The sequence below is a fragment of the Hemitrygon akajei genome, unplaced genomic scaffold, assembly GCF_048418815.1.
Source record: "Hemitrygon akajei unplaced genomic scaffold, sHemAka1.3 Scf000066, whole genome shotgun sequence".
Taxonomy (NCBI): Eukaryota; Metazoa; Chordata; class Chondrichthyes; order Myliobatiformes; family Dasyatidae; genus Hemitrygon; species Hemitrygon akajei.
Window position 1 is genome coordinate 2,189,527 of NW_027331952.1, and position 27,242 is coordinate 2,216,768.

Sequence of the window (27,242 nt, forward strand, 5' to 3'; positions counted from 1 at the left end):
TTCGGATTTACTTCCACCTTATTTGCCAAACCAAACTTGTAACTTCTTTTAGCTTTTCTAATCTCTTTCTTAAGTTTCCTTTTACATTCTTTATATTCCTCGAGCAATTCCTTTACTCCATGCTGCCTATATCTATTGTTGACATCCCTCTTTTTTCGAACCAAGTTTCTAATATCCCTTGAAAACCATGGCGCTTTCAAACCTTTAACCTTTCCTTTCAACCGAACAGGAACATAAAGATTCTGTACCCTCATAATTTCACCCTTAAATGACCTCCATTTCTCTATTACATCCTTCCCATAAAACAACTTGACCCAATCCACTCTCTCTAAATCCCTGCACATCTCCTCAAAGTTAGCCTTTCTCCAATCAAAAATCTCAACTCTAGGTCCAGTCCTGTCCTTCTCCATAATTATATTGAAGCTAATGCTATTGTGATCACTGGACCCGAAGTGCTCCCCAACACATACATCTGTCAGCTGACCTATCGCATTCCCTAACAGGAGATCCAACACTGCCCCATCTCTAGTCGGTACTTCTATGTATTGTTGCAAAAAACTATCCTGCACAACCATCCAGCCCTTTTACAGAATGAGCTTCCCAATCTATGTGTGGAAAATTAAAATCTCCCACAATCACCACCTTGTGTTTACTACAAATATCTGCTATCTCCTTACACATTTGCTCTTCCAACTCACGCTCCCCATTAGGTGGCCTATAATACATTCCTATCAGTGTTACTACACCTTTCCCATTCCTCAATTCCACCCAAATAGGCTCCCTAGAGGAGCTCTGTAATCTATCCTTTCAAAGCACCGCCATAAGATTTTCTCGGACAAGCAATGCAACACCTCCTCCTTTGGCCCCTCCTACTCTATCACACCTGAAGCAACTAAATCCAGGAATATTTAGTTGCCAATCACACCCTTCCTGCAACCATGTTTCACTAATAGCTACAACATAATAATTCCAGGTATCAATCCACACTTTAAGCTCATCCACCTTTCTTACAATGCTCCTAGCATTAAAATAGATACATTTAAGATACTCTCCACCTCCTCCTCTCTTTTCATCCCTAGCAATGCATTCAAATTTATTATCCTTTTCTTTCTTCTCCCCTACAACTTCGGGCTGAGCGCATCCCTTCTCCATCACCTGCCTTTCCTCCCTCACACACTGTCTACTTACTTGCTCTACTGGTGAACTAACCTCCTCTCTCATAGTTTCCTCAAATTGATTTCCGCCCCCCCCCCATCTTACTAGTTTAAAGTCTGCCCTGTAGCCCTAGCAAACCTCCCCGCTAGGATATTGGTCCCCCTAGGATTCAAGTATAACCCGTCCTTCTTGAACAGGTCACGCCTGCCCCAGAAGAGGTCCCAATGATCCAGAAACTTGAATTCCTGCCCCCTGCTCCAATCCCTCAACCACGCATTCATCCTCCACCTAATTCCATTCCTACTCTCACTGTCGCGTGGCACAGGCAGTAATCCCGAGATTACTACCTTTGCGGTCCTTCTTCTTAACTGCCTTCCTAACTCCCTATACTCTCGTTTCAGGACCTCTTCCCCTTTCCTACCTATGTCATTGGTACCTACATGTACCACAACCTCTGGCTCCTCACCCCTCCACTTCAGGATATCTTGGACGCGATCAGAAAACCAGGACACCAGCCCTGGATCATTTCCTAACAGCTTATTGCACACTTCTACATCGGGAATTCTACGTACTGAGTAAGGGCACGTTTGACAAGCTCTACCTCATCGAGTCCTTTTACAGCATGGGAGTCCCAGACAATATCTGGAAAGTTAAAATCACTTACTGAATCAACTTCTGTTTCTTGGCATGGTCTGCGACCTCTCTGGAAATTTGTTCCTCTAAATCCCTCAGACTGTTGGGTGTAAGCAAGTCCCAGTAATGGCTACAATATCATAATTCCCTGTCCTGAGCTTATCTGGCTTTCCTACGATGCTTCTTGCATTGTGATATACACATCTCAGCACATTCATTGCACCATGCTCAACCATTTGATTGCTGACTCTGTCTGAGGTCTGAACAACATCTCACTGGTGTCAAGAAAACAAACTCTCCCTCATTGGCACAAAAAAAAAGGAGCAGATTGTGGATTACAGGAGAAATGGAGAAAAGCTAGCCCCTATTTACATCAATGGATCTGAGGTTGAGAGGGTAAATAGCTTTTAGATCCTCAGCACAAACATCACCAAGGATCTCATATTGTCTGTATATACCGGCTGTGTTGTGAAAAGAGTATAGCAACCCCTTTTTCACCTCAGATGGTTGAAGAAGTTTCGTATGGGCCTCAAATCCTAAGAGCTTTCTGCAGGGAGACAATTGAGAGCATCCTGACTGGCTGCATCACTGCCTGGTATCTGAACTGTACTTCCCTTAATCACAGGAACCTGCAGAGAGTGGTGCAGACAGCCCAGCACATCTGTAGATGTGAACTTCCCATGATTCAGGACATTTACAGATATAGGTGTTTAAAAGTGGCCCAAAGTATATTGAGGACCCAATTCACCACAACCACAAACTGATCCAGCTGCTACCATCCAGGAAACGGTACCACAGCAAAAGGACCAACAGGCTCCGGGACATCATCTTCTACCAGGCCATCAGACTGATTAATTCATGCTAATATAATTGCATTTCGATGTTATATTGACTGTCCTATGTACAAATGATTTATTAGAAATTACCATAACTTACACATTGCATATTTAGATGGAGATGTAACGTAAATATTTCTACTCCTCATGTTTATGAAGGATGTACGTAATAAAGTCAATTCAATTCAATTCACCCTCTCCACTATCTGTTCTGTCACTCTGGCTCCAATACCCCCTACAACTTATTTTAACCACATCACCTCTCCCCCCACACTAGCTCTAGCAAGCTTTAACACTAGGATATTAGTCCCCTTCTTGTTCCATTCCCATAACAAACAAATCCCCTAACACCCCCTTTGACTTTCCACTGCCAGGTAATCCCCCCCAACAGTTTCTAAAGTGGTCTACCTGGTGTTGTGTGGGATGGCCACAAGAGTACTCTGCGACGGCTCTTTAACCTCATTCCCCTTCGTAACTGTCACCCAGTTTCCTGTGTCCTGCACCTTGGGAGTAACTCACGTCTCTTCGTGTCACTCACATCTATCACCCCGTCCGACTCCCAGCTGGTCCAGAATTCATCCATTTCAAGTTCCAACTCCTTAAAGTGCAGGGTTACAAGCTGCATTTGGATGCACATCTTGTGTGAGGGCATCAGGGACACTGGAGGTCTCCCCACCTTCCCACCAATGTTCCCTCTAATTTGTAATGACCAGTGTGCACATAAATCATGTATTGTGCATATGTGACAACATGTCCACAGTGATTTTTATATAGTGAGGTATTCATTTTCACAGAAAGCAAATCACTGTCGATAAGGACTTTGATCTCCTCTTTGTGTGGGAGTTCATCTGCACTCTCACACAAACTACGTAGCAAGACTGTAACAGGTAATGAAGGATTTTCTCACCAAAGCTTTTGCATGTTGTCCGTAAGTGGTTTGTTTGCTAAATTACCCTTTAAAAAGTCAGAGTTCCAAATATCCCTCCACTTCTTCCCACTTGTAAATTCTACAGCAACTTTTGCATCACCACAATACACACAGGTAACATAAGTTTCTATAATGGACATAAATATTTACTGTGAACTCTCCTGAGGAATTAAGGGTATATTAAAAAAAAACATTTTGAACCTATGTAATCTCTGGCTAAAAGAATATTTGGGACTGAATAGGAGTTTTTGAACTGAAGTAAACTCTGTTTTCAGCGGTTTGCTAAGACAGGCTCATTACCAGTTCTCTGCGGCTTGCAGAGAGACACACTGAGAGATGATAATATTATACATTGTACCCTCGTTAGCTGATAACATTATGCATTCTATCCTCATTAGTTGATAACATTATACATCTACCCTCGTTAGTTGATAACATTATACATTCTACCCTCATTAGCTGATAAAATTATACATTGTACCCTCGTTTCTGTAAAAGGAGGAGGACTCGCTGATTAGGACAGGAATGAACACGTCTGTAATTAAGTCAGGGCCTTGCAAAGGTAATAACTGATATGGACTGGACAGTACATCCATCTGTAATTAAAACCTTCATTTAGTGAACTCTCTTATCTAAGTAATTAAGTTTTGCGCATACAGACTTGGTGGGCATACCAGTTCAAATAACATCTTGCAATAGTAATGTAGGGGCTTACTATGTATAAGTACATGGCTGTAACCTGACTAAGTCAGTCCACTTGTCAGATGGTGGCAGTGCTTACGTGCCTTCCCTTTGACAACTGGGTCTCAAACTCCTAGAGGAGAATGCGCAATAAACTGTGGTGACGATAAGAAGCTGGTCTCCCAAGTTTTATTCAGATTCCACTTTAACGTTTAGCATCACGAACAGGATCCCAAAATAGGGAGTGCCAAGCAGATGGGCTGAGTAAGCGGCTGGACCACTCTGGGGACAGCAGAGACTGAGTCCAATTGGTATTTTACTTTTTGTTAGGTCCTTTCAAGGTAGGGACCCTCGCCCAAGGCTGATTATGTACCTTGATAGGATTGGGAAAGAATCTGTTGGGAGACTCGTATAAGGTAGGCCCCATAAAGAAAAGAAAAACCAGCAGTTTGCTCAGTGTGTCCGCAGTACTATACAAATGTTTAATGCGACCACGCAAGACTTATTTGGTCTCTGCCACATGATTCTCTCAGCTGATGAGGGGTGGAAATGGAAGGCAGAACTGAGATATCAAAACCTATCAGGAGTTACATAATGAGAATGAACAGACAGACCAGATCATTCAAGCCTTGGAAAGGGCTCTCCAGCAACCTGTAAACATCACTAAACTACTTCAATGCAAACCTAAGCCTGGGGAAACAGGACCACACTATCGGAAGCGATTTCTCGCCTGCTACGGCACTTTCACAGAAAACCAAGTCTTTACTGATGGGAATCTGTTCCCCCCAGTTTATTGTCTTACTGCTCCAATGCGCACCAACTAAGTTAGCCAACATGATTAAAACAAATAAAATGGATTGGCCTGACAATGACTGAAATCGAATGTGATGAGCTTTGACATATTATTGGGACCCTACATTCGTATCCCAATCAAACCCAAAGGGAACTATTATTAAAGATGAATCTGTTCAGCGGGAAGGACACGGGAGGGCTATATGTGGGGATCAGAAGTAGGAACAAAAACCTACCAAGGGACAGGTGGGGACAACAACCTGTTTAGAAATTGACAATCAAGGATGTTTCCTACCATGAGTACCACCCCTCAGGAAGAGCCCAATGCAATATTGCAAGTTGCTGAAATTCCCCTTCTGTTTCTGATTGATATGGGGGCATCCACAACCTCTCTCTACCAGGAAATGGCATCGGAAAAGGATTCCAGCTATCAGACGTTACAATCACTATGTCTGGGTTCGAAGGGGCGGAGCATATGTATTCACGTACCCAGCCACTGCAGGTGGAATTCCAGGGGACCCAGTGTGAGGTTTCATTGACAGTCACCACCAGTCGGGGGTGTAATCTAGCAGAGAGAGACTTGCTCTGTCCGTTGGAAGTCGAGATTCTCTGCGTGGACAAGAGTATCACTCTGGGACTAGTGAACAACCGACAACATCCCCAGTTTTTGAACACCAAGTGGTGGGCACTTAATCTGGACTCCACTGTGTTTGAACCCCTTCTGCCAGTGGGAACCTTATGTGACTCTGTGCTATGCATTCCTCGAGGGACAGAAGTTCCTAGTCACAGTGATTGGAGATTAAAGGAAGAGAGGGCAGTGCATTACTGGCCGAAGTTCCGGATTTCCTTTGGCGACAGATAGGACTGGTGGTTTCCTATACCACCGTTAGGGTTTGCCCTGGGTTCAAGCCAAAGAGCTTGGGTTCCTTGCCTACATTTTGATGTAACAAGCCTCCAGCAACGAGGGAGACTGGCAAAACTTGGTCGCGGGCCAACTCAAATACTGGAAGGACTCTGATCCAAAGGCGGGACATCTGGTAAGACACTCTTTTAATATTGACCGAACCCTAAATGTTGTACCCCGTCTCTGGGCAACTTCAGGCCATGAAGTCGGCCGCACCAACTGCCCCTGTCTGGATCACCGTGATAGATTCTCCCATCCATTCCGCAATACACCCTCAAGCCGGAGGCAATGTTTTATGAGAATGGAAGCCCTTTTGTGGATCCAGCAGGAAAACAATATTCTGGCGATGCGATAGTAACGGACAGTGAAGTAATTGAGCAGGGTTCTCTTGAAGCAGCTGTCTCCACCCTGAAGGCTGAGCTGTTTGCTTTGACTCGTGCCTGTATCCTAGCAACAGACTAAAGTGCGAACGTTTACACAGACTTCCGTTATGCATTTGGAGTTGAACATGACTACGGGGCTCTCTGGGAACAGGGGGATTTCTGAATTCTTCTGGCCACCCCATTAGTAATGTCACCTTTGTAAACAACTTACTCACTGTTCTACAGCTACCTCGAGTTTTGGGTATTACTAAATGTGCGGCCCACACCCACATGTCTGACCGGGTCACTAAAGGCAATGCTTTAGCAGATAAGACAGCGAAAAGTGCAGCACAATCCTCGGTAGTTGTAGTCTCCTCGGGTTCCCATCAATCAATCCTCCATGACTTAAGCAGAATGGGTTTGCAGACATACAGGAGGTATGTACTTTTCAGGGGGACGTCTCTGAGGAGGAGCGCAAACTGTGGTCCCAGATGGGGTGCCAGAAAGACCCTGACCTTGGTTTTAAGATTACCCCAGCTGGACAGGTTTGTGTTCCTACACAGTTTTTACCAATATTGGTCAATTATATACATAATTGTACACACCTGGGAAAGGAGGGAATGGTTGGTAATCTGTACCCTGCACTCCGGGTACGACTCCCTTGACAGGTGGACAAGTTGATTTTACTGAGTTGCCTAGAGTACATTGCTATAGATACTGCTTAGTTATTATAGATGTGTTTAGTAGATGGATTGAAGCTATTCCAAATACCAATAATAGCACTATGACTGCTGTGAAGGTATTAGTATGGGATATAATTCTCAGGTATGGCCTGCCAGAGATGCTGAGCTCTGACAATGGCCCACACTTTGTGGTGAAAGTAAACGAAGGGGTATGTAATGAACTAGCTATCAAGCAATAGTTCCACTGTCTACACCACCCATGGGCCACTGGCATAGTGGAAAGAGTCAATGGTACTCTGAAGAGGAAATTGGCCAAACTAACAGTGGAGACTGGGCTCACTTGGTTGAAGGTCCTGCCGTTAGCCCTATTCCACATGAGGGTTACCCCACAGGGGTAAGCAAGGTTATCACCAGCTGAAATCATTTATGGACGGCCCATGAGGACACCCTGTGGACCTAGACCATTGCTCCCAGAAAGTCTACCAGCAAAATTGGATATGCATACCCCTGGAGAAGAGATGGGGAAATATATATGTCAACTAAAAAAGATTTTCCAAGCATTACGTTCACAGGTATGACAGGCTTACAAGGAAGAGAACTACCCCGCAGAGAGGAGTGACTATCCCACCATAGAACCTGGGAATTTTGTCCTGAACAAGAACTGCGATCGAGGAAAACTCAGACCTCGGTGAAGAGGAACATATCAGGTGTTACTGACCACTTCCACGGCTGTGAGACTGAAGAGGCAATCTCGGTGGATACATCGAACATACTACAAATGTGTTACTGAAGGAACTAAGTAGAAGGACCATCTCAGACTAAATGAAAATGTATTGGTTGATAGTGGTGTGACGAACCTCTACGTTGCTTGCCGTGGACTGTCATTTTAAGAGAGAGTGCCTGAGTGATGTCAGCCGCTGGCTTTCTCAGCTCTTGTTTGATTCTTACTGAGAGAGAGAGAGGGGCAGAACTATTTGACTATGCAGCATGTTTACACTTGCTGGTAGCTTGTGTTTACATAGCTCGTAGTTTGTTTTATTTAAGCAAGGACAGTCAGAGACAGACAATCAGACGAAGAGAAAGAAAGGAGATGGAAGGTTCGAAACAAAGGACCTAGTGGCCAAAGGTCACTGTTTGAACTCTCCTGTGCCCACAAGAGCGGGTTGATTATTGATCCGGCATATACCGAATGTGTGATTGTCAATTTGTTTGATCCACTGGAGTGGATCTGTTGGTTTGGAAGTATCCTGTGAAGACCACTTGTACTAACCCTTGCCTGGGGGTGGTAATTCACGAAGAGGGTACCCTTGTGACAAATCACTGTTGGTGATAATTCCTACAATCCGTATGTGGACTTTGTTGGGAGTATCCCGTGGCCACCACTTTTGTTAACCCTTAGCTGGATTTGGGTGTGTTATGTGGTAACCACTTGTGAGAGGGGATATTCTGTGGAAATCACTGTTGGTAATTTGTGTGTTGGATCTGGATTGGGAGTACCTTGTGGAATCTGCCTGGGTGGTAGTTCCTTTTGAAGATGGTACCCCTGTCATAAGCTACTTTTGGTGATAATTCGTATGTGGATTTGGAATGACAATGAATATGACCTACGGTGAATGTTATCTTGTTTTACCAGCGTGGAATTTGTAGAATTCGATGTATTTGCCTTCTCTTGACATTCACCCTGGATTACAAATTTTTCTCTCTCATCATTGATTTCGTGAATAAACTGAACTTTCATACTTTACCATCTCAAGACTTTAAGCTTGGTATTGCCTGAGCTCAGTGGTTTGGGAGTTATATTTACACATATGTATACTCATAACACCATTAATTTTTGATTATTTTGCTTGTTGTTATATTATAAGTAGATACTAATAAAGATAGTGGTTTTAACATCAAAACCAGACTCCAGGTGAGGTCTATGGCTGCTGGTTTATTTAAACCATTACGGGTACGTAACAGTGGTGTTCGTGTTTATGTCTTTGAGAGGGATTACCTCAGCATCCAGGGGCCCCCATGTTAACACCTTTCTGTCTCTCTGTCTCACCTATGCCAAACCGGTAGAACTAGGGTCTTGCTGGGTTTGTGCCGAAATTCTGTAGCATGGTAAAACTATGATTCCAATGTCAGTAATTCCGTTCAACCAGAGTGAGGAACTCTCAGCCTGGGCTTTCTCAAATCAGGGAAGAGAAGTGAGGAACTGTGATCCAGTCAGAGATGACTGTGACTGTCAGTGTTTTGAGGGATGGTATCTCAGGCCCACACCAAATGGAGGTTCCTTTACTGGGAAACATGCATCCTGACCATACTTGCAGGTGCCCAACAGCGAAGAGGAATAACTGAGACTGAGCAATTTTGGATGATCACTTTTCTGTCCTATGGAGTAGCCAGGAATTCATGAGAAATAATCAATTTGGCTACAGCACTTGAGCTGGCCACAATACTGCAGAGGCCCTGACAGAAACACAGGGCCAAGTAACAGAAATATCCACTGAAATGATTGCAATCCAGCAAACAGTCGTACAGAATCGTATGGCTTTAGATTTTATCCTCGCTGAGAAAGGGGAACCTGTGCTATTATTGACACAGAATGTAGCACCTATATCCCTGATGATTCTAACATTACATCCCTCTCCAAGCACACTGCCAAGGAGATTGACAGCATCAAGAAAGTAGGACAGGATTTACACCGGTTCACTGAAGGGTCGAAATGCTGGTCTTTGAAGGACTGTTCGGTAATATGTGGGGCATGATATTGCATTATGGCCCAATAGTTGTGCATATCATTGTTATAATTACTGTTGTACACTGATAAATCAATGCTATAGTCGGTTGCTTTCTCTGTAAAAAATTACCGTTTTGTTGATCATTTAATGATCAAAAGGAGGGAATTATAAAGTATGTAAAAGTGTTAATAGTTTGTTAAAAAAAAGCAACCTGTTTTTCTGAAAGAGACTGCTAGTGATCAACAGATGTGCTAAGCCATGCTGAGCCATATTTCTGCTTGAGCGTAGCTGTCTACGGTTTCTAGATGCTTATCTACTTGTGCATTCACGTGTAGAGATAGGACAGCTTCAGTCTGTTCTGTGTGTGTAAGCCATTATGACTGTTTTGTAAATTGTCTTTAGGGGCTGTCATGTAGTAAATAACTTTGGCTCCAGCCTGTCTTGTGTGGGGGATATCTGGACGGATATATCTGTGGTGTAAGGGAAATTGTTAGTCAGTTAGTGGATAGGTAGGAGCAGTGAAAAACTGTCCCTGTTTGAGCGACTAACTGAGTAAGCCCCGGGTGCTTAGAATAAAGTGTTTGTACTTATACGGTCTCTGAGTGACTTTATCCGGATTCAACTTCTACACAATGGGAGTGGTTTTAAAGGGGTGGGTTGCTGGAAGCACGTTACCAGACCTGGAGTGATTGCAACTCCGTCTGACAGAGGCATAACTGGTTCTTCTGAGCACATTCAGTCTCACACCAACTATTTCCTACCTTCCTTTGTACAGGTATGTAATATCTAAAGGACCAGTGTTTGAGTAAATCAGACTCACCAAACTTTCTCCTGACTAAATCACTGGAATCCGCAAGTCTGTTGGGTCCTCTCCAATTGATGCTCTCAATCCTTTGGTTGGTTCACTTGTTGGTGTTCCCTCGTCTTCAGTCGTGGTTTGCTTCCAGTTGGGGTTTTTCTTCCAATAAATCCCTCACCGCAGGTCTAACTTTAACATGAATGATAATGAAGCACATTAACAGTAAAAAGAACCAAACATTTCTGCTTAATTTCTGCTAAGAACAAAACTAAGATGGAAATATCCTCTCCATGTGCACTGTATCCAGGGTTTTCAGCATTTGGTAGGTTTACTTAACCATACATCCCTCCACCACCCCCACTGTCCCTCTGAACTCCATTGAGTACAGGTCCAGAACCATCAAATGCTTCTCATACATAAAGCTGATTATTCCTGAGATTATTCATGTAAACCTTGTTAGCAACAACTGTACTGAATACATTTCCAGGAATAAGAGACAAATTGATACCAGGATAATTTACAGGGAAAAGTTGTGGTTTCTTCACTGTTCTACCATCACAGAGTGAGCCATTTCCTTTTCCAGATTAAAACAGATCCATTTCAGGAAATATAAACCATTTCAGGGTGAATGTAATAAAAAGAAACTGGAATTACCAGAAACACTCAGCAGGTAAGGAACAGCTATGGGCATAAGAACAAACTTTACAATTCAGGCTAATAGCGTTTTGTCAGAATAGCTTCAAACATTTTCAGTTTTTAGTGCAGATGTCCAGCAACTTGAGTTTCTGTTTGATTCCCACTGCCTGACAGCTTGATCCAGGCAGCTTGGTCCCCAAGGGCATTTTACTTGGATCTAAAACTGAGATATCCAACCTTACAGACTCACACAGCTGAACCTGCCACTTACCCACCCTGAGAGTCTCACACATCATCAGCACATCTCAGACTGGGTAGTGCAATCTGGGATTTCCCCACAACCAATGTCCAGCTTCTCGAGATATCTTCTTCATTGCAGAAGGACGAGCATCCAGCCCCATCTGTAGAAGCACTAACCAAAGTCAAAGCCAAAACACCAACAGTTCCATATGCCTGGAATGCTGATCGCAGGATTATAGCCCAAGCACCAACTCTCCCAGTACTCCTTGCTGCCAGTAAAATGCTGTAGGGTGTCAGCCAGTCACTGTTCAAAAACTAGCACCTCCACACCAATGCACAACAGAAGTGGTACCTGATGACCCTCCGGCATTCCAGCTAACAAAAAACGATTCTGGAAATAACTCAGCAAGGCCAAAGGTGCAAAAGAACACTTCACAATGAAAAAAAGTTTAGAAGAAAGATTGCTGATATATAACATTGCGGAGGTGGGATACAGGGTGGACCGAGGTTGACCCAGATGGTTGATGTATATCACTGAAGTGGGGGTGATGAGACTGGACAGAGGCTGAACAAGATAGGCAAGGAATGACCAGATGGAACCAGGTGGGAGAAGGGATCAAGGACAATCAGTGATGATCCTCCAGCAATACACAGATAGTGAATGAATAGTACATACTACTGTATAAAAAGATTCTAAAATGACAAAGTTAGAACAAAACAAACAACAAGAACTTTGGCATTTACACTTTGACCCTCACCAAATTTTTATCAACACACCATAGAAAGTTTCCCATCCGGACACTTCACGCTTTGCATGGTAACTGCTCTGCCCGTGACTGTGAGGGACTGCAGAGACCTTTGGATACAGATCAGCACATCACAGAAACCACTTTCCCCCCTAGGCTTCCCAGTCCCTCGGTAAAGCAGGCAGTGAAATCAAAGATCACACAACATGGGACACTTTCCTTTCTCACCCACCCCAGTTCGGGAGAAGACACAACAGGCATAAATCTCAAGGACAAATGTGAGGCATTTTGAGGAAAGTTAAAGAGACTTCGTGGCCAACATCAGACATCCCAACACAACATGGCGGAAGCATCACCACCCATCCAGGGACTATGCGCACACACCACGTGATCTTATGTCACAAAGCAGAGGGCAGGCCGGCTCTGCGGTAAACAGCTTCACGTGACATTTTGGTGGGTCTTCAATTTCAAATCTGCAGAAATAGACAGTCTTGACTCCCGGTTTGGATCATTCAATGCAGATGAAGAGAAGTCTACACATTTTTAATGAGGCCAGGTAACTGGGTACTAAATGAGCAATTAGCCCTCAGTTCGGGGCTCATGGCTGAAACCAGATCTCCCCACTCCGGATCAGTCTCAATACTCCAAGGGGAAAGTGATATCATCGGCCCACTGACAGCGATCCCGACCCCTGGCTCCCCGGCCCCGGAGGCATGGACACTTCCCCAATCCTGAAGACAATCCACTTGAACACTGAGCGAAAAGGAAAAAAAACACCAATCATCCGGAGACACAGCATGCGCGAAGAGATTGTTACATCTGCGGTTGAAAGGGAGAGGCAAATGGGGTTACGTGACTGGTAGAGTCTACCATCACTGCTGACAGAGCACTCCAGCTACCCACCACTCTGTGGAAAGAAACAAACTTGTCCCTCACATCTCCTCTCATGTTAACTGTATCAGACATTTCAACCCCCAGGAAAAACATAACGTCTGTCTACTCTATCTATTCCTCTCGTAATCTTATAAATGTCCATCCAGTCTCACCTCAGCCTGCGTCGCTCTGAGAAAAAAAAAAGTTTGTCCAACCTCTCATTATACTGCACACACTCTAATGTCGACAATATCCTGGTAAACCACTTTTACACCCTCTTCTATTATTCTGACATTTCACATTCTTAAAATAAAGCAGTGATCCCAACTGATCTAAGACAGGGAATGTTTTCTAGAATTAAATGTCAGCAATTGTGAAAAACTGAGTTTAAATGTATTTGGCTACAGTGTATGTAAACTTCTGACTTCAACTGTAGCCACTAATATGAAAAAAAGAAAATTTGCCAGTGTATCAAGCAGATAAATGGCAGATTTTCTGTTCTCATGGATGAATCAACAAGCATTAATAGATTATTTGAAATGTGAAAGTGACAAGGCAGGTGATCCCCATTTTATGATTTTAGATCTAATTGAACTGCCTGATCAGAAAGCTGAAACTATTGCTGAGCATCTATTGAACTGTCTCATTAACCATGGGTTTGATGACTCTTACTTCAAACAGAACCTTGTAGCATTTGCTAGTGATGGGGTGAGCGTATTACATAGTGTCAAATCTGGTGTTGCTACAATTCTCAAGGAACATTACCATGATGTGACAATTTGGCACTATCTTAATCACAGATTAGAACTTGCAGTAGGTGATCCAGTTAGAAAAGTTCACGGAATAAATCATTTTCAATCATTTACAGACAATTAGTACTCTGTTCACAGTAGATTACCTCTGAACTGTCTGAATGTGCCTCTCAGAATCAGAATCAGGTTTATTATCACCGGCATGTGTCATGAAATTTGTTATCTTTGCAGCAGCATTTCAATGCAATGCATAATACAGAAGAAAAAAAACACAAAATAAAATAATAAAAATAAATAACTATATCAATTACAGTATACATATATACTTGCTCATCGTGATTTTTATAAATGACCTGGATGAGGAAGTGGAGGGATGGGTTAGTAAATTTGCTGATGACACAAAGGTTGGAGGTGTTGTGGATATTGTTGAGGGCTGTTAGAGGTTACAGTGGGATATAGTTAAGATGCAAAACTGGGCTAAGAAGTGGCAAATGGAGTTCAACCCAGATAAGTGTGAAGTGATTCATTTTGTTAAGTCAAACATGATGGCAGAATATAGCATTAACGGTAAGACTTGGCAGTGCGGAGGATTAGAGGGATCTTGAGATCCGAGTCCATAGGACACTCAAAGCTGCTAAGCAGGTTGACACTGTAGTTAAGGTGGCGTACAGTGCATTGACCTTCATCAATCATGGGACTGAATTCAGTAGCTGAGAGGTAAAGTCACAGCTATATAGGACCCTGCTCACACCCCACTGTGCTCAGTTCTGGTCGCCTCACTACAGGAATGACGTGGAACCTTAGAAAGTGTGCAGAGGAGACTTACAAGGATGTTGCCTGGATTGGGGAGCATGCCATATGGAAATAGGTTTAGTGAACTCAGCCTTTTCTCCTTGGAGTGACAGAAGATGAGACGTGACCTGACAGAGGTGCATAGATAGTGAGTGGTATTGATCATGTGGATACTCAGAGGCTTTTCCCCAGGGCTGAAATGGTTGCCACAAGAGGACACAGGTTTAAGGTGCTGGGGAATAGGTACAGAGGGATGTCAGAGACAAGTTTTTTTTTTACTCAGAGAGTGGTGAGTATGTGGAATGGGCTGCCAGCAACGGTGCTGGAGGCAGATACGATAGGGTTTTTTAAGAGACATTTGGATAGGTACATAGACACATCAGAGAAAAATAGAAAACAAACTAGCTTGGAAAAATAGAGGGCTATGGGTAAGCTGAGTAATTTCTAAGGTTGGGACATGTTGGCACAACTTTGTGGGCCAAAGGGCTTATATTGTGCTGTAGGTTTTCTATGTTTCTATGAATAGAGTAAAAATCGTGCAAGAAACAGAAATACTATATATTTTAAAAGTGAGTTAGTGTTTCTGGGTTCAATGTCCATTTAGCAACTGGATGGCAGAGAAGAAGAATCAGATCTTGAATTACTGAGTGTGCGCGTTCAGGCTTCCGAACCTCCCTATCTGATGGTAACATTGAGAAAAGGGCATTCCTTGGGTACTGGAGGTCCTTGATAATGGACGCTGCCTTTCTGAGACACTGCTTATAATCCTCTGGTAATCTTATAAACGTCTACCCAGTCTCAGCCCAGCCGGCACGGCTCCAGAGAAAACAACACAATCTTGTCCAACCTCTCGTTATAGTTCAGGTCCTCTAATCCAGGCAGTATCCTGGTAAACCTCTTCTGTGCCCTCTCCAAAGCCCCGATATCCTTCCGAAAATGAGGGCGACCAGAACTGTCAGAAACGCTCCAGATGTGCTCTAACTAGTTTTATAACGCTGCGACACTACTTCCCGACTTTTGAACTCAATGCTTCAACTAATAAAGACAGCCATGCCATTTGCCGTCTTAACCACCCGATCAATCTGTGCAGTCTCTTTCAGGGAGCGATAAACTTGGAGTCTGAGATCTCTCTGATCATCAACACTGTTTTGCATTTAACAGTGTACTGTCTCATACATTCGGCCTACCGAGCTGCCAAGATGATCATCACTAATCAAATGTCACAGTTCTCCCAGATCCTGCTGAATTTATTGCCAAGTGCACAAGTACGGAAAGGTACAGGGATAGAGAGACACTGACTTGCAGCAGCATCACAGGCAAGTACATTCAGATAACACACGCGACATAAATTATACAATTCTCCCTCAGTGTCAATATAGAAATATGTTTTACGTCATCCTGCTAACAGGACCGGAACAACAGGGGCTGAGCGGTGGCTCATCTCAGACGGTTCGGTGTTAAGGTCTCACAACCCGGACCGACCCCGGCAGATTCTGTGAAGGAAGCGAGGCGAGGCCGCCAGTTCGGGAAAGTTCATCCCCTCCCCCTTCAGTGTTCACCGATCACCTTGCGTTTCTCTGTCTCTTCCTCACTCCCACCTTTTATTGTCAGGTCCTGCCGAAGGGTTTCGGCCGGTAACGTCGACCGTACTCTTTTCCTAGATGCTGTCCGGCTTGCTCAGTTCCTCCAGCATTTTGTGCGCGTTTCTCGCATTTCCAGAATCTGCAGATTTTCTCTTGTTTGAGTTCGGGAAAGTTATCTCACGACCCACCGTCAGACCTCTCCGCTCAGGACCGGCTTCAGTACTCACCGAAGGGAAATTGTTGGTGTTGCCCCGCAGAGAATAATCCGTCCCGGCTCCCCGCCCCAGGAGGGAGAACCCCTCCCGATCCCGATCCCACCACCGGCCCGTTTCCACAAAGGACGAAAAACAACAGGGCCCATCTCGGACTGAGCATGCGCGATGTGAAACATGCTTCATGAGGCAGTGGGCGGGGCATCGCAACCAAACCTGCAGATGCAGCGGATCTGCGATAAACGGGATCACGTGACGGTGGAGCGTCTCCCACGTGACCCGGAGACTTCGCTCCTCTCCCCTCACACGCTGCCGGACCCACCGCCGCCTTTCCCACATTATTTCAATATTTCCCTATATAATTTCCATATTTACACCAGATTTTCCCTCCATATCTTCTCCGATCCCTTTCCCTCCACCCCCAGGTCACAGAGTTCTTATAGTTAGAGTTTCGATTCCCATCTCGGTCAGTGACACAATTCACACCACACAGGAAATTTGCTGGTTTCATTTAAACCAGTCTATGTTTATAAACACTAATTTCTATTCACATTCCTCTGGCCTCACTGGACAGGAACACTGAAACATCAAGTGAGAAACAGGTGGGCCATTCAGCCCCTCTAACCATCAACAAGATGATGGCTGCTCTCCCATCACAGTTACATGTTTCAGCCCGATCCTCATTTCCTCGATCCCTTCGATCTCCACACATCTGCCGGCCTCGGTTTTATGTGAGGACGATCACTGGGTTTTCACCGCCCTCTGTGGTGGGGCTTTACAGACATTTCCCCTCATCTCAGTCCCGGACAGTCCACCCCCTTTTCAGAGACTGGGATCCCTGGTTCAACCGGTAATAATGTTGTGCATTTCAATGTGTTCACCTCTCAGTCCATGATTCTCTAAATGAAAGGGTTATCGCATTTGATCTTTCTTCTTATGATGACCACCCACTCCAGGGATCAGTCTGGTGAATCTTCATTGCACTCTCTATAATAAATACTCTCTAACCTCTTTGTTCATTCTCTATGGAATTAATTACCATCTTCTGAAGCCCTGTGTTGCCCCAACCACTCACCTCCCACCCCGTCACTATTTCCACCTTCCCACCTCCCCCCTCACCTGGATCCGCCTCTCACTCCCCAGCTCTTGCCCCATCCCCACCCCTCACCTCTTTTCTCTGACTATTTCCCGTCCACTCTCAGTCCAGAGGGAGGGTCTCGGCCCGAAATGTTGACGGTCCATTTCCCTCCACAGATGCTGCCCGACCCACTGAGTTCCTCCGGCAGTTTGTTCTTTGGTCTGTATAACTCGTGTTAGTATGGGGAGCGGGATTTTACACCATATTCCAGGGACAATCTCATCAAAACACAAATTGTCATTTTGCCTCAGACCATTGGCCCTGCTTGCAGGGCAACAGTCTGCCGGTGTTTGCCCCCAATGTGGTGAATCCCTCTGCTCCCCACCACCGTGGGCTCAGACATTTCCACAGATGAGCCCGTCCTGTCCCCACCGGGACAAACATCCTGTCCGCCCCCTCTCACACCATCTTCATCCTTTCAATAAAATCCCCCTCTCCCTCCCTCCGCGGGGAACCGGCATCAAACCGACGGCCCGAGCGGTCTTCTCCTACCTCTCAGCGCTACATCAGACTCCGGGCGCAGTAGACGCTTCACAAACCCCGCAACTTCCCTCGGAGGGAAATGGAAATAAATCAGTAAACGGGAAATCGAACTGGAGTGGGAGACGATGTTAACAGGGGTAACGCCCATTGCGTTGGTCCGCCTCCTCTATTGGGTGTAACCAGTGATTGACAGTCCTGCGCACCAATGGCAAAAGCGCAGCGCCTGAGCGTTTGTTGTCTGCGGTGGGGAGTGGTCACGCGATTAGCAGACCAGCCGTTGAACCGACCAGGCTCGAGCACAGCAGCGCGTGGGTGACGTAAGGCGCGTGTGGGGGGGGGGGGGGGCTGTGTGACGTCACCTGCGGGACCTGTCGTATTTAAAAACATCTTAATGCACGTGAGCAGTGATTGTTTTACTGGAAAGATAAATCGCTATTCATGCCTTCAGGTCGGAGCTACGCAGTTGGAATATTTCTTTTCAACCGGGAGACTGTCAAGTTCATCAACTCCAGCCATCGCTATTCTGCCATCACCCCTGCTAGTGTCCCCTTCCAATCAACATTGGTGAACTCTTCTCCCGTGTCTCCATAGTTCCCCTCACTCCACTAATACTGATGCATTTTGTACCTTTCCCCTCTCGAAGTACAGGGTGAATTCTAACCTGTTGTGATCACTGCGTCCGCATGTTTCCTTTCCCAGAGACTTCCTAATCAAATTTGCTTCTTTGCACAAAACCCAATCCAGAATTATTTTTACACTAATGTGCACAATTGCAAGCTATTCTAAAAGCATCTCACAGGTATTTCCAAACTCCCTCTCTTGAGATCAATCTGATTTTCATAATCAACCTCCACCCATCCCGCTCGTGAACTGTTTGTCCCACTCCCATCGGAGGTGGTGGTGGGGGGAGGGGGTGAGGGTAGACTACGCAGCATCCTCACCAGAACAACCAGACTCTGGGACAGCTACTTTTCCCAAGCAGTTAAGGCTGTTAAATACCCCTAACCACTAACCCATCCTTCCACATCACCAAACACCGCTACTTTATAATTTTCTGTCTGTCATCTTATTTGCAGGCATCCTATGCCGAGCGTCACTTTATGGCCATAAAATCAATCCATGCACATTATATAAGCTGTGGATATATGTTTTCACTATCATGTTTTTGTACTGCTTTGGAGACGGAGTAAGAATTATTTCCATCTCATTTAGACTTGGCTTCTGGAAATGGAATTAAACAAACTTGAATCTTGAATAAACATTTCAGCAGGCTGCTGCGTCACATTTCCGTCTCTCAGCGTTATTGTGGCAGAGCGCCACCTGGTGACAATGGAGTCCACAAATCGGGGGTCCTGTTACAGCGGCAAATCACCACCAGGTGGAAGTGTTGTCCTCAAAAGGGAGAGGTTAACAGCGATAAGGAGGGGTGTAGGGGCTGGAAGCCAACTCTGCAAGTGGATGAAGTAGTCATCGTCCCGAACGGTCCTTGCACATGAGGCAACTCTTCAACATCGTGCCTGTTGGGGTCATCCACTGTTTCCAGTTTTCCAGTTGTGGCCTCCTCGACATCAGTGAGAGCCGATGTAGTCTCTGCATTCTGCACTCTGTCCCGATGCGATTAGGCAGATGTTGGAGATGCAGAGTAACATACACAAAATGTTGGAGGAAGACAGGAGGTCAGGTAGCTTCTATGGAGAGGATAAAGCAAAACAGAGATTTCCTGCCGAGACCCTTCATCGGGACTGGAAGTGGGGAGAAGCCGGAATAAGATGGTGTGGGGAGTGGAAAGAGTCCAAGTTGGTAGATGATCGGTGAAGGCAGATGAGTGAAGGTGAGTGGGTGGGGGAGGTAGGAGATGAAGTGAAACGTTGTGAGGTGGTAGGTGGAAAATCAAAGGGCTGAAAAGAAGCAATCTGATAGGATAGGAGAGCGGACCATGGGAAAAAAAATGAAGTAAAAGAGGAACCAGAAGGAGACGATCCGCAGTGGAGAAGAGAGAAGTGGGGAGACAGATTGGAGGAGACGGGCGTGTGGGCTGATGAAAAGAAAAGGTGGAGGTAGAAATTAAAGATATCGATGTTCATGCCATCGGGTTGTAAACTACCCGGATGTAATATGAGGTGTTGCTTCTCCAACCTGAGGGTGCACACATCGAGTTAGTTAAAAGATGAACCGGAAGAGAGAGTGGATTAATAATTTTCCCCTGGGATCCCTATTAAATCAACATTCTCTCACCTTAAACCGGTGTCCTCTGGTTGTTGATTCCAGAAAAGTGGGGAAAAGGACTGCGCACATTCCCCATTTCTGTACTCTCATATTTTGGAACACCTGAATAATGTCAGCCTCAATCTCCTGCACTTGAAGGTGTTGATGGACCATCAATAACTCTCGGAGACGTGAGGCGAGATATAGGCTTTTATTAGCTGGAACAAGCAACAAATGACCACCACACTACATCCTGGAGACTGAGGCCGGGGCTGTGTCTCCAATCGCCTTTATACCGGGGTCCGTGGGAGGAGCCACGGTCCGTGGGAGGAGCCCCAGGAGCAGTCAGCAGTGGGGGCGTGTCCAGACAGGTATATGTAATTCACCACAGGTGTGAAATTCCAACCTGCCCAACCTCTCTCCAGAACTCAGCCCCTCGAGTAAATCGACACTGTACTCACTGCTTGACGTCCTCTCTCCGAAAGCAGCACGACCAACAATAACCTTACCCTAATGCAACCTTACTAGCCTCTTCTCTTCTTCAGACCATGAGACATGAGACAGAGGCTGCTCAGCCATTCCTTTGGGTCCAATTGATCATCTCTCTCAATCCCAATCTCCCGTCTTCTCCCCATAATCTTTGCACATCCATTTAAAATACACTCAATGACTTGGCCTCTACTCCGTCCGTGGCAATGAATTCCAAAGATTTACCAGTCCCTAACTGAAGAAATTCCTCCTCATCTCTGCTCTCAGCGGATGCCCTGTATATTGAGGCCGTGGCCTCTGGCCCCAGACTCACACAGTATAGGAAACATCTTCTTCATAGCCACTCTGTCGAGGCCTTTGAATATTAAATAGGTTTCAATGAGATCCACTCTCTTTCTTCTAGACCAGAGAGTACGGGGTCAAAGCCATCTAACGCTGCTCTTACGTTAACCCTTTCATTCCTGGAATCATTCTCGTGAACTTTCTCTGGACCCGCTCCAATGCAAGCACATCTTTTTCTCAGATAGGAGGTCGGAAACTGCTCACAATACACTAAGAGCGATCTGACCAATACGTTATAAAGCTACAGTATCACATTCTTGCTCTTACATGCTGATATTACAGTTGTCATCCTTAATCGACTCAATCTTCAAGCAAACCTTTAGGAACTCCTGCTCAAGGACTCCGAAGTCTCTATACACGTCTGATTTTTGAATTTTCTCAATTTTTTTCCCTACGCCCTTATTCCTTCTACCAGATGTACATGACCGAACACTTGCATACACTGTATGTCATCTGCTACTTCGTTGCCTGTTCTCCAAACCTATCGAAGACCTGCTGCAGACACTCACTTTGCTCTAAACTACCTGTCCCGTACCTAACTTTGCATCAACTGCCAAGTTCGTCACCAAGGTATCAACTCCGTCATCAATATCATTCATAATTAGCATGAAAAGATGCGGTCTCAATACTGACCCCTACGGAACATCATTAGTTACCAGCAGCAAAACAGAATTCTCCACATTATTCTGACTCTTTCTCCCTTGTCAGTCAGCCGACGTTCGATCCATACGTATCTTCCCCGTAATTCCATGAGCTGTGATCTTGTTAAGCAGTCTCACGTGCAGCACCTTAGAAACATAGAAAACCTGCAACAAAATGCAGGCCCTTCGGCCCACAAAGCTGTGCTGAACATGTCCTTACCCTAGAACTAGCTAGGCTTACCTATAGTCCTCTATTTTTTTTTTAGCTTCATGTGCATATCCAGGAGACACTTAAAAGACCCTATCGTTTCTACCTCAACCACCGTCGCTGGCAGCCCATTCCACTCACTCACTACTCTCTGCACAAAAAACTTACCCCTGATATCTCCTCTGTACCTACTTCCAAGCACTTTAAAACTGTGCCCTCTCGTGTTAACCAATTCAGCCCTGGGACAAACCCTGTCTGTCCACACGATCAATGCCTCTCATCATCTTATACAACTCTATCAGGTCACTTCTCATCCTCCGTCACTCCAAGGAGAAAAGGCTGATTCTACTCAAACTATTCTCATAAGGCATGCTCCCCAATCCAGGCAACACGACTTGTATATTCCCTCTGCACCCTTTCTATGGTTTCCATATCCTTCTTGTAATGAAGCGACCGGAATTTAGCAAATAACTCCAAGTGGGGTCTGACCAGAGTCCTGTATACCTGCAGCATTACCAATCTGCTCTTAAACTCAATCCCACGGAAGGCCAATGCACCGTATGCCTTCTTAACCACAGGGTCAAACTGCGTAACAGCTTTGAGTGTCCTATAGACTCGGACCCCAAGATCCCTCTGATCCTCCACCCTGCCATGAGTCTCACCATTAATACTATATTCTGCCATCATATTTGACCTAATAAAATGAATAACCTCACACTTATCTGGGTTGAACTCTATTTGCCACTTCTGAGCACAGTTTGGCATCCTCGCAAAAACCCGCTGTAACCTCTGACAGCCCCCCACACTATCCACAACACCCCGAACTTTGCATCATCAGCAAAATTACTGTCCCATCCCTCCACTTCCTCATCCAGGTCATTTATAAAAACCACAAAGCGTAGGGGTCTGAGAGCAGATCCCTGAAGCACACCAGAGGTCACCGACCTCCATGCAGAATACGACTCGTCTACAACTACTCTTTGCCTCTGTGGCCAAGCCAGTTCTGGATGCACAAAGCAATGTCCCCTTGGATCCCATGCCTCCTTATATTCTCAATAAGCCTTGCATAGGGTATCTTGTTAAAGATGATCTGAAAATTGGAGCAAACAACAGCCTCTGCCTCTGCTTTATCTATCCTGCCTGTTATTTCCTCAAAGTATTCCAAGAGATTTGTCCGACACGATTTCCTGTAAAAGCATCATGCTGACTTTGTCCTACTTCAACATGCATCTGCAATTACAGTTTCCAAAAAACTCACCCTTAATACACTCGAACATATTCCTGACCAGTGAGGTCAGACTAACTGTACTATAATTTTCATTCTTCTGCCTCCCTCTCTTCTTAAAGAGTGGGGTGATATTTGCAACTTTTTAGTCCGCCAGAACCATTCCAAAATCTAGCGATTCTTCATAGATCATTACTCACTACTTTAAGAGAAAACTTAGTGCTGTCCAGTAGGAAGTTGTTGGAACTCGGCAGATTAATGCTTTGGCTCTGACTAGATTGGCCGAGTGGCATTTCCCTGTGTTGTAGTGTTCTATGACTCCAATGCCTTCACAATTTCTTCAGCTACCTCTTTCTGAACCCTGGGGTGTTCACCTACTGGTCCAGGATTCTTATCTACCTTCAGGCCTTTCAGCTTCAAAACACGTAAAAGCATGTATCCCCACTTCTGCCCCAGGTACTCCTAAATGTTTGGCATTTATGTAATAAATTCAATGACACAATTGTAGTAAGTGATTTCAATCTGCAGGAGAATAGGGAAAGTCAGATCTCAAGAGAGGGAATGTATTGAATGCTTAAAAAATGGCTTTTTAGAGCAGCTGATGGTTGAGGCTATTCGAGGAACTGCTATCTTACATAGGGTTTTGTGTAATAACACAGATATTATTAGGGAGGTTAATGTAAAGGAAACTAGAGGGCAGTGATCATAATATGGTTGAATTCCTACTGCAATTTGTGAGGGAGAAGCATAGGTCACATGTGTTGTATCGCAATGGAATAAAGGGAATTATAGAGGCATGAGAGAGGTGATTCCCCAAGTGGATTGGAGAAGGATACTGGTGGGGATGATACCAAAGCAGAAATGGCTGACATTACTGGGAATAGTTCATAATGTACCGGATAGATATGTCCCGCAGAAGTAATTCTCAAACAGTGGGGCTAGGCTACGGTGGCTGACAATATAAGTTAAGGACTGTGTAAAACCCAAGGAAAGTGCATATAAGGTAGCAAAAGTGAATAGGAAGTTCGATATTTGGATAGCTTTTAAAATCCAACAACAAGCAACTAAAGGAAAAACTATATGAAGGGGAAAGGTGAAATTCTGACAGAAACTAGACAATAATATAAACTATTATAAAAATGCAAAAGTGAGGCGAGAGTTGATATTGGACCACTGGAAAATGATGCTCATGGGGTACAAATGGGAAAGAGATGGTAGATGAACTTGTCAGGTACTTTGCATCCGACTTCTCTGTGGAAGACACCGCCAGTGTGCCAGAGATCCGTGAGTGTCAGGGAGGAAGAGTGAGTGCCATTGCGATTACAAAGGAAAACGTGCTAGGCAAACTCAGGTTCTTAAAGTGGATAAGTCACCTGGACCAGACGGATTACATCCCAGAGTCCTGAGACAGGTTGCTGAAGAGCTAACAGATTCATTGGTCATGACCTGTCAAGAATCATTTGATTCTGCTGAGGTCCCGGAGGAAAGGAAGATTGCCAATATCAATCCTCTCTTTGAGAAGGGATGAAGGCAAAAGAAAGCTAGTTATAGTCCAGTTAGCCTAACTTCTGTGGCTGGGAAAGCGTTTGAGTCTATTACAACAGATGATGTTTCGGGGTACTCGGAGACTAATGATAAAATAAGTCAAAGCCAGCACAGCTTCTGTACAGGGAAATCTTGCTGAAAAATCTGTTAGAGTTCTTGGAGGAAGTCATAATCAGGATGGACAAACAAGAGGCAGTGGATGTAATTTACTTGGACTTTCAGAAGGCATGTGATAACGTGTCACATATGAGACTGCTTAAAGGATAAAAATCAGAAGAAATGCTGGTGTGGATAGAGGAATGGTTGACAGCCAAGAGGTGGCAAGTCTGAAGAAAAGTTGCCTTTTCTGGATGGCTAACAGTGACTAGTGGTCTTTAGGGGTCTGTAATCGGTCAGCTACTTTTCCCATTGTTTGTCAGTGATTTGGATAATGGAACTGATGGCTTTGTGGCAAGGTTTGCGGATGATACAAAGATAGGTGGAGGTGTTGGTAGTGCTGGGGAAGCAATTCGATTTGCGCAGGACACAGACAAATTTGAAGAATGGGCAAAAAAGTGGAAGATGGAATACAATTTTGGGAAAAGTACGATAATGCATTTTGGCAAAAGGAACAATAGTGAACTATTATCTGATCAGGGAGAAGGTTCAAACAACAGAAGTACAGAAGTATATATGAGTCCTCAGGTAAGACTCGCAGGTTAATTTACAGGTTGAGCCTGTGGTAAAGAAGGCAAATGCAATGCTGGCATTTATTTAAGGTGAAGTAGAATCTATAAGCAAGAAGATAATGCTGGTATTTTATAAGACACTACTTAGGCTGCACTGAGAGTATTTGGGACCCATATCTCAGAAAATGCGTGTTGTTATTGGAGAGAGTCCAGAGGATGCTCAAGAAGATGATTCCGGGAATGAAGGGGTTAAGATATGAGGAGCGTTTGCCAGCCTTGGACCTGTACTCCTGCACTGACCTATGTTTAATAAATGTGGGTGGTGGGGAGAGGGGTGTTAAATCTCACAGAAATTCACCGAATTTGGAAAGGTGTAGATAGTGTGTTTGAGGAGAAGACTTCTCGTATGGTGGGGGTAGCCATAACAGAAGGCACAGCCTCAAAACTCAGGAGCAACCTTTTCGAGTAGTTAAGGAGGGTTTTATTTAGTCAGAGAGTAGTGAATCTGTGGAATTCTCTGAAATAGACAGCGGCGGGAGCTAAACTGTGGGTACATTTATGGCAGAAGCTAATAGTTTGTTGATCAGTCAGGGCATTGCAGGACATGTCGAGGAGGAAGGTGCATGGAGTTGAGTGAGAACCGGGATCAGCCATGATAGAATGATGGAGCAGACTCAATGGGGCTGAATGGCCTAATTCTGCTCCAATGTCTTATGGTCTTATACTGCTAGTGTCTTACACAGTGAAGATTGACACAAAATACCTGTTACGTTTGGCCGCTATTTCTTTGCTCTATTACTAAATCACCAGCATCACCTTCCAGCGGTACAATATCAACTCTTGCCTCTCTTTTACTCTTTTTATATCTGAACAACTTTTGATACTTGATATTATGGCTCACTTACCTTAATTTTTCATCTTGTCTCTCCCGTGTGTGTTTTTTTAAGTTGTCTCCTGTTGGTTATGTAAAAGCTTTAAAATCGTCGAACTTCCCACTATTTTCTTGCAGTATTATATGACCCCACCTTTTCTTTTATTTCTTTCAAATTCTGTGGATGCTGGAAATCCAAGCGACACATACACAAAATGCTGCAGGAACCTCGGAGGCCAGGCAGCATTTATGGGAAATGGTAAACAGTCGATGTTTCGCACCGAGACCCTTCAACAGGTCGGGGGGGGGGGGGTGTGGGGAGATGAGACGTCAGAGGAAGCAGAGTGGGGGAGAAAGGGGTGGAAGAAGTAGTAGGCGATGAAACTGGGAGAGGAGGATTAGTGAAGTAAAAAAAAACTTCTTAGGATATAATTTCCTTAACGATTCTCGAAAGTTCATTGCTAATGCCTCCATATCTCTTCAGCCACAACTTTCAGTTCTCTGGGGTGTACATCATCCAGTCCAGTGACCTATTTACCTTCAGACAATCTCTGTTTCCCAAGAACCTTCTCCCGAGAACTTTACAATTCTGACTACTGACAACTGTGACTTCCTTATTCCTGCCAGTGTCTTCGATAGGAGTGATTTATAATACTTATTCGGTTCACCTGCCATCACTTTGTACCCCCACCCCATTACTACCTCTCCAGCATTATTTTTCAGAGGTCTGATATCCACTTCCGCCTTTCTTTTACACTATATGTACCTGAAGAAAAATGTGGAAACCTTTTTCTATATTACTGGCTAGCTCACCTATGTATTCCATCTTTTCCTTCTTTAATTATTTTAGTTGCATTCTGTTTGTTTTTAAAAGCTTCCCAATCCTCTAACTGCCAAGTAATTTTTGCTCTAAGCCCTCTGGTTGGGTTTTATGTTGTCTTTGACATCTGTTATGAGCCATGGTTTTCACACCTTACCCTTAGAATACCACTTCTTTTACCAAGATCCTTCTTTGGGACCGTTGATACCCACATATCTGGAGAATTAACAAGCAAAGACAATAGAAAGTAGTGCAAAATCGGGAAAACCTTTGC

At 44.6% G+C, this 27,242-nt stretch overlaps 1 protein-coding gene across 2 annotated transcripts in view; it reads right to left on the minus strand.

Moving 5' to 3' along the window:
- The window catches only part of LOC140721990 (uncharacterized), a 40,667-nt gene extending 24,207 nt beyond the window's left edge, over positions 1-16,460 (minus strand). For both annotated transcript variants that reach the window (XR_012097522.1, XM_073036814.1), the window contains exons 1-2: positions 16,349-16,460; positions 10,521-10,688 (exon numbers count right to left, since the gene is read on the minus strand). The gene's annotated coding sequence lies outside the window, so the exon portion shown is untranslated. The remainder of the gene's footprint in view (positions 1-10,520; positions 10,689-16,348) is intronic.
- Positions 16,461-27,242: the final 10,782 nt, after the last annotated feature.